This window comes from Coenobita brevimanus, chromosome 63 (assembly GCF_032717465.1).
Source record: "Coenobita brevimanus isolate Jiangsu-jjx chromosome 63, ASM3271746v2, whole genome shotgun sequence".
In the NCBI taxonomy this organism is placed as follows: Eukaryota; Metazoa; Arthropoda; class Malacostraca; order Decapoda; family Coenobitidae; genus Coenobita; species Coenobita brevimanus.
The window spans coordinates 24807664-24815924 of NC_137016.1; positions in this window are offsets into that span (position 1 = coordinate 24807664).

Consider the following 8261-nt stretch of genomic DNA (forward strand, 5'->3'; position numbering starts at 1 on the left):
TTACCCCTCCGTCAACACCTCCAGCCACCCACCCCACCCTCCACCACTGACCCCCTACACCACCTGAAAAAATGCCTCCACCACCTCCAAGCCCAACAGGACCTACAACTCGACACACTCCCCTCCAACCCCTACAAGACAGGTGATTCCGTCGTCGTGGCACGCCTACCAATCCCCAGCAAAACCTCCCCCCAATTCGACGGTCCCTTCACTATCACCAACATCCCCAATCCCTACCAAGACACTATCAGTCACCATGGCCAAAAACGCACATAACGTAACAGACACGTGCGTCCCTTCCACCCCTCCAACAGTGAACCCACACTGACCCGTGCGCCACACACCTCCTGTCGCACACCACCGCCTCGGCGTCTTCCGAGAATCACCCCCTGATTCATATACATACTCCTTCTCACCCCCCCCTCCGCCTCACCCACCGCCACTCCGCTGCCCCATACTCCAACACCCGACCCACCACCAACTCTCCCCGTTTCTGACCCCTCACCGCCTCCACCCTCTCCTGATTTCCTCAAGCCCACTGCACCATCTCCACCACACCACTCTCCACCACCACCCACGGCACCCACCACCCACCCCACACCCCATTGCCAGAAGGAATACACCCCCCCCACCACCACACCACCACTGCTGCCCCTACACCCCTCCTACACCCCTCCACACACCACCCCACCCACGAGCCCACCACGTGTACACACTCCACCTGCCAACAACGCCGCCCACGCACCCACTCTGGCCCCCCCCCCCGCCCACCGACCGTTCTCACTACACACGTCACCCAGCACCCTCACCCACAACCGTCTCTGACCAAATTAGAATGACCACGCCACCACGTGCCTTCCCCCCTTCACCACCAACACCCATCCTCACCACCACTACCACCAGAACAGGACGCCTTTCATGCCCACCCTCAAGATACACCCCTACACCCACCCACACTTCTCCTACTACCTCACACTCCCCAAAACATACCACCCATGCCCCCCAACACCACCCCCAACACGCTCCCCATCCATCAAGCACGGTGGAAACTCCCCAAGTCCCAATTCCTTAAAGAACAACGCTCCTCCCATCATATCCTCCCGCATAAAAGACCCATCCCCTCCTCCCTCGCCAGCATACAGCCTCTACCTCTGCCCCGACTACCACCTCCTGAGATGCGAATTGACCGCATCCAATGGCGCCCGCACGACTGCCCACCCATCAGACGATGGGGGACCCAGCAACTCCTCCGCATCCTACACCACACCACACAGAAGTCATCGCTCCGGCTCACCCTCAACCCCCACCAGGAGCCAAACATCGCCATGCACCACTGGACAAACCTCCTCCGGCACATTCAACCGGCCCACCAGACGCCCACCACCACCACCTACCACCTCCAGGCACAGGGCCGTGACTTTCTGACCACAGAGGGTGGTAAAATAAGCACCGCCGCCGCCGCTAGACCAACCACCCCACCACCCCCCACCCCACTCCCAACTCGCAGCCCCACCACCACCCCAGGAGGACACCACGGCACGCCAGGGCAAGGTAAGCCTGGGCTGGAGCAAGAAGGGCGCCAGGGCGTCCCCACCTTGCGTCCCTCTGTTTGGACTCTTTTTCTTTACTTGCTTTGTTTTTTAGTCTTCTTGCTGCTGCTTGAAGTTACGTGAAGATTATAGAGTTGTTTTGTAGACTTGTAGGCTCATAGGCTTGTAGGCTGTATTTTGTAGGAATTCACTGTAGAACTGAAGCTAATCTTGTAAAGTCTCACCTGCTTTTGTAGAAATTCACTGTTGATTCGAAGACGAGGTCCATACGTTCGCTGCCACCAAATGTGACTCTCGATTCTTGTAGTAGGAGTTAATGATGAATACAGGGAGTTTATCTTGATTTATTATCTTCAGAGAAAATCTAAGTTGAGCAGGGTATGTCTTACAGAGACTTAATATACTAAGTCCAGTTGGACCCTTCTTCTTGTTCACTCTCTCCACTACCTGCCTGTTCTATAGCTAGCCTCCTTCTGAGCTCTGCTTCCTAAAGTCTGGTGTAGCAGGGGTCGTGTCACGTGTTACACTGTTGTTGGAATGTTCTAGAAACCTGTGTGTGAGTATGTGTGTATGTGTGTGTAAGGTCACTAGGCATTATTCTTATGCTATCTCGCTGACGCACTACCTATATCATCCCCTGACTTGCTACTTCCTGTGTATTGTCAACATTTCCTCAGTTACACTTGCAAGATCATTTCCCGTTCCCAGGCTTGCCTGGTGCTCTGTCTATCTATCTATTTATCTATCTATCTATAAAGATTTGTAATTATAATATGGAGTCCTAACACCTCTTCCACGGAACCAACCCAACGGCGACCACGCAGGAAGAGAGAACGACCCTGCAAGCGGGGCAGACTTCACCAGGTTCGGGGTGCGACTGCTCCAGAAACAGTCCCAAGCAACACCATGGATACGTCCATCGTATGCACCGGGGAGGGAGCGGCCATCATATGCCCTTCAGTTGTTTCCCCTGTAACACCGCCAACACGGCCATCATACATGTGGGGGAAAGAGCATCGTACGCCCTTTGGTTCCAGACTTATCTGGAGACAGCCTCGGTGGAGTAGCTATTGAGCGCACACCGACAGGCAAAGGAAGAAGTGGAACCGCGAACACAGCCATCGTACGTGTTGGGAAGGGAGCGGCCATCGTACGCCCCTCATCCACTTCCTCCTCCTCCTATGGGAGTAACACCGCCAACATGGCCATTGTACATGTGGGGGAAGGAGCAGCCATTGTACGCCCTTCAGTTACTTCCTGTCGGGCAGGCAGAACCGTGAGCACGACCATCGTACATGCCAGGGAGGAAGCGGCCATCATAAGCCCCTCATCTGCCTCTTACTCCTTCACGAGCAGCACCGCCAACACAGCCATCATACATGTGGGGAAAGGAGCGGCCATTGTACGCCCTTCAACTGCTACCCTCAGGAGCTGTGGAACTGCCAACATGGCCATCGTATGTGTGGGGGAAGGAGCGGCCATCGTACGCCCTTCATCTGCAGCTCCTAGGGTTCCCCCGGAGGAGAAGGTCCCTTGTGCGGCCGGCCCCCTACCTCTCGGCTGCATGGGACGCCCTTCTCTCTCTCCCTCCAGGTGTGGTTCTCCGGAGGTGCTGCCATTCCTAGAGTGGTGGAGCGGTCCTGTACTGGCCCTGCAGCCAACCCCTGGACGACCCCGGCCCCTGACAGACGCCCCAAGGAAGAAGTGCCGCAGTTCTCTCCTGATGGCACCTTGCCCTATAGGCGACCGCAGTGCCCGGACCTCCAGTGTTGGTCAGCAGGCCCCTGAGCAGGGCTGCCTGGGCCCCACTCCCCCACGGCCCTCCGCCAGGAGCAAGAGCCGCAGGCCCCAGCCCCGAGGGCCACCTACTAGGTCAAGGCCCACAGACCGGCGGGCCTCCCTGCACCCCAACAACGAGGCTCCTACACGAGGGCCTCTCAACAGGTCGAGGCCCCCAGAGTGAAGGGCCTCCCTGCACCCCCCGGACGAAGGAAGTCCGGGAGACGACACCCCTACACACAATCCCCTGTCTCCTGCAGGAGGGCTCCCCTGAAGGAAGTTCAAACCTCAGAGACAGTGACTTTAAAACAGTGCAGAAATCAATGTAAAGTGACACACTAAAGTGACGAACCTCAAGACAGTGAATCAAGGCCAGAGAACATATATATATATATATATATATATATATATATATATATATATATATATATATATATATATATACAAAGTGATTGAAAGCAGAGAAACTAATTCAGTGGAGAAAAAATCATAACCCAGTATATTCGCGTCGCCGCGGCTAAATGACCATCTCTGAAGACGTGCCGTGTGCTAGAACAGACATATGCAAATATAAGCCAACTAGACCGGTTATTCCAACTATATACTGTGCATCTTGTCTAGAACATTAAATGAGAATTATTCACTATACATAATACCGTTGCCATCTCTAGTGAAGGTTAACTTGTAACATATGTATGAATTCTGCCCTTGACATTCCTGTGTGTATAGTGTGTTTATAAATCCGCTCTGTCTTCTTGTCCATACCATATCTAGTGTCTCTCTGTTCCTATATTGTAAGGTATATTGAATAAGTGCAATAGATGTGTTAAGGTGTACTGCCGAGTTTTTATGTCCTGTCCCTTTGTTGGTGCTTTAACTCCGGTCCAGAAAGAGGACCCCGCTCAGTCGCAGGCGTTTTTAGGATGAGAGGTCGAACTAAAAACATCCCGCATAACAGTTACCAACTACGAGACATCAAAACATGCTAGAGTTTGCCTACATTACAAACATTCTAAATCATTTGCCATACGTACTAAAGTGCATGATTTAACAAGCAATCACTTAAATAAAACATTATAAAGAAAAAGAGCATAAAAACTGATGCGTAACTTACGAAATAACTAAGCTCACAAACAGCAGACAAACTGCCAACTCTGATGACTCGTACCGGAACTTACGGTACTAGAAACGTCTCGAAGGTACGAGACTACCTAACGGGCAAATATCCCTTCATAACACTACCCCCTCCCTAGTTCTTTGTCGTCCCGACAAAACTACACAGTATATAGAACATAAACCTTAATCTTAATAAAACATCTAACCATACACAATATAATCTTTCAACTTATCAGGTCTTCTTCTATCCCGCTTCTGATGATGTCCTTGTTCCTCCACACAGTCTGCTCCTCCACGACGGTCTTGGTCGTCTTCTTGACACAGCACACATCACAGGTCCGACACCACTCTTCAACATCCTGACGCATGCCAATCCAGTAGAACTTGTGTCACAGCCTGCTTAGAGTTGTCTTCACTCCCATGTGCCCACTAATGATCTTGTTGTGGGACTCATCCAAGATATCAGACCACATCTTCAGAACCACCAGTTGCCAACACTCGCTGAGGCCATTGGATGTCTCCCACTGACACTCCAGTAGTCCATTGCAACGAAGAAGGTTCCACTGACTCCAGCAGCTCCCGGTCGCAGGGCCCAACCTGGAAGCTCCTCCCCATGATGGTTGCACTGCACTCTGCTGCAGCCATTCCAGCACCAGTTGCAAATCTGCACCCTCCATCTGCATACTCTCCAGGTCTTCTCCGTTCGATGCTGGCCCCGTCACTACAGTACAGCTGCATTTCTTCCTATGATTCCCATTCCTACTACATTCCTTGTTGTCTGTTCCTCTGTCTTCTCGCACAATGTTCATCAAGGTTCTCTTTCATTCCTTCAGTGGTGGGTCTTCTGCAGCCTTCTTCTTATCATCCCAACCATTCTGATCCGCAAGTAACTCAAACTGTGCACGGTAAGCTTCCCAAGATACTCTACCATCACTTTCTTGAGGTTTCATCTTAACTGGATCCCCATTATAGCCATGCTCTGCACTGGTTTGGGGCCTAAAAACTGGGGCATCATAATTATGTCCAGGACTTGAATCTCCAACATTCTGATTATTCAACCTTGCAATGCCATTTTCACATGCCCAAGATCCGCCAAGACTCACCATACACTGTCTACTGCTTTCATATGCCCCCTGTACACTAACCTGAGGCTCAGCAGTGCAATATTTCTCTACAGCCTCAATTTTCTCGCTAATTATCCGCACATGGTCAACTACATGATTCAACTGGTTATCTACATGCTGTCTGCACTCCATCACTATCCCCTCACTAATCTTCAACTGGTTGTCCCCACGCTGTTTGCACTCCGTCACTATTTCCTCATTAATTGTCTTCAACTGGTCATCTACATGCTGTTTACACTCCATCACATTATTGCTTACCTCATACTTCTGCTGCTTTAGCTTGGCATCTACTTCCTCCTTAAGCTTTGCTGTTCTTCCTTCATTTCCCCTATGAAAGCATCTAGCTGTCCTTGCATCCTCGGTTGTAATTCCCTCTGTTGCTCCTCTGATGCCTCTCGAAGTTGCTCATATCGTTCTTTTTGTTCTTCACGTTGTGCCTCTAGTGGTTCCCTATTTGTCTAAAATAGTTCTTTGATTTCGTTCCTGAACTCTTTCTGTTCTTCGATTTGTGCCTGTAATAGCTCCACGATTGTCGCCAGAGAAATTTCCTCCTCCTGCCCAGCTTGAGACCTTGTTTTCACACCTTCCGCTTCCATGTCGAAGGTTAGCTTCACTACAGCCCTGAAATAATAATCCCACTCCTGACACCAGTGTTACGTCCCCGTCTCCACACTGCCACAGGCTCCAACAGCAGTAGTACAGTACAGGACGGATGTTGCCCAGTGAGACATACTTCTTATGGTCAGCCTTTAGGAATGCAGTACACAAGATCAGCTGAGGCGAAGACAAACACTGGCTCCTTAAAGGTCGCTGTCTTTATTTTCCAAAATATTCCACTTAATTCTTTCCAACTTCACTGTTCTCACAAGCACTAGAGCTATAAACACTTTACTAAGTGTTATTACGTTTAATGCTCAAAAACAAAAAATGAGGGAAGATCAGATGAGGAGAAGAATACATTTTTTTTTTTACAAAGTAATAGGATTGCAGGTAGGAAAGTGGTACATAAACAGGAGGGAATAAAAAGGAGGAAGGAAGTAGAACCATGTCATGACAAGTATATAAACAAGATGATTAAGTTGATGTACTCAAATGTGGATGGAATGGTAACTAAAGCCTAACTGAAACAAAATTATCACCAAGGATATCAAATGACATACTAAACTTAGAGGAATATAGTTTATGGAGTAGAGATAGGAACTTTAAAAAAGGAGGAGGAATTATAATATTAACTAAGAAAAATCTAAAAGTCAAGGAAATAGAACTAGATATACCCTCACAAGTAGAACTGATTGCAGTAGAGATCAGTACATCTGAAGGGAAAGTAACTGTAGCGAATTTGTACCGTACATGCCACCCAGATCAAACACATGGGAAAGAGACGAATATGAGGACCTGGCAGAGAGTACAATTCAGAGTTTAAGAGCATTACTACATAAAATGGAAGAGAAATCGGAAAGAATTATACTAACTGGAGATTTTAATACAAATATAAATTGGAATACTCTCGATATATCCTAATAAGCCAAGAAAGCTGTTGGGACCAAAAGCTCCTGGATGTCGTGCAAGAGTTTTTCCTAACGCAACATGTGAGAGAAACCGCCAGAAAAAGAGGACTCGATGTACCGTCAATGCTAGATCTCATATTTACTAGGCAAGATGTTATGCTGAGTGTTTTTAGGTCGACTTCTCGTCCTAAGAACACCAGCGACTGAGCGGGGTCCTCTTTCCGGACCGGAAGTAAAGCACCCACAAAGGAACTGGACATAAAAACCAGGCAGTATACCTTAACACATCTATTGCCTTAATTTCTACACCGTTACAATATAACACAGAGTGATATTGGATATACAGGAGACAGGGACACAGAGTTAGCCTTTGACACCACGATTCACAGTTACACTTGAAACACAGTATTATCCATGTACATTTATGTTATTAGTTATATGTAGCGATACCCGTATTTCATCTTTAGGCAGAATATATATTTAGTTAGATACAATGGGAATGAACAAGATTAAGAGTCCTTGGGGTGAATACTACTATAATTAACCAGGGTGCAGATCGCGACACTTGACGTAGTCAGTCGCGGCGGCACTTATACACAGACTTTTGATTCGCCCGCGCACCCTAGTCTCCGTTCACAGTTACTGAAAGTTCTCTTATTTAGGACTCACAAAATCACTATAAGTTCTCTTATTTAGGGTTCAGGCTATTTTCTGTTCTGCTGGGTATCGGGTTCTTATAGACTAATGGTAACTGTCACTGGCTTTACACTGGCCTTCACTTGGTCACTGTTCACTGTTATTTCCCCCTGGGTTGTTCTCGGTACAAAGGGGCGTCACTATTTCCCCGTGTATCCTAGGTAGAGATCACTCTGGAGTACGGGCGTGAGGGGAAGGCCCTAGGGGGAGCCTTCCTGCAAGGGGCAATACGCTGCCCGCAGGGGAGTCACTGCCCGGATCCTGGTCGTCGGTGAGGTGCAGGGAGGCCCTCCTGTCTGGGGGCCTCGACCTGAGGGGAGGCCCTCGTACTGGAGCCTCGGTGGAGGGGTGCAGGGAGGCCCTCTGGTCTGGGGGCCCCGACCTGAGAGGTGGCCCTCGGGACTGGGGCCAAACAGCTGTAGGAGGCGGGCCTGTCGCCCCTGGCTCCGTGGGGTGAGTGAGCCTGGGTTGCCCTCGTCTGGAGGCTG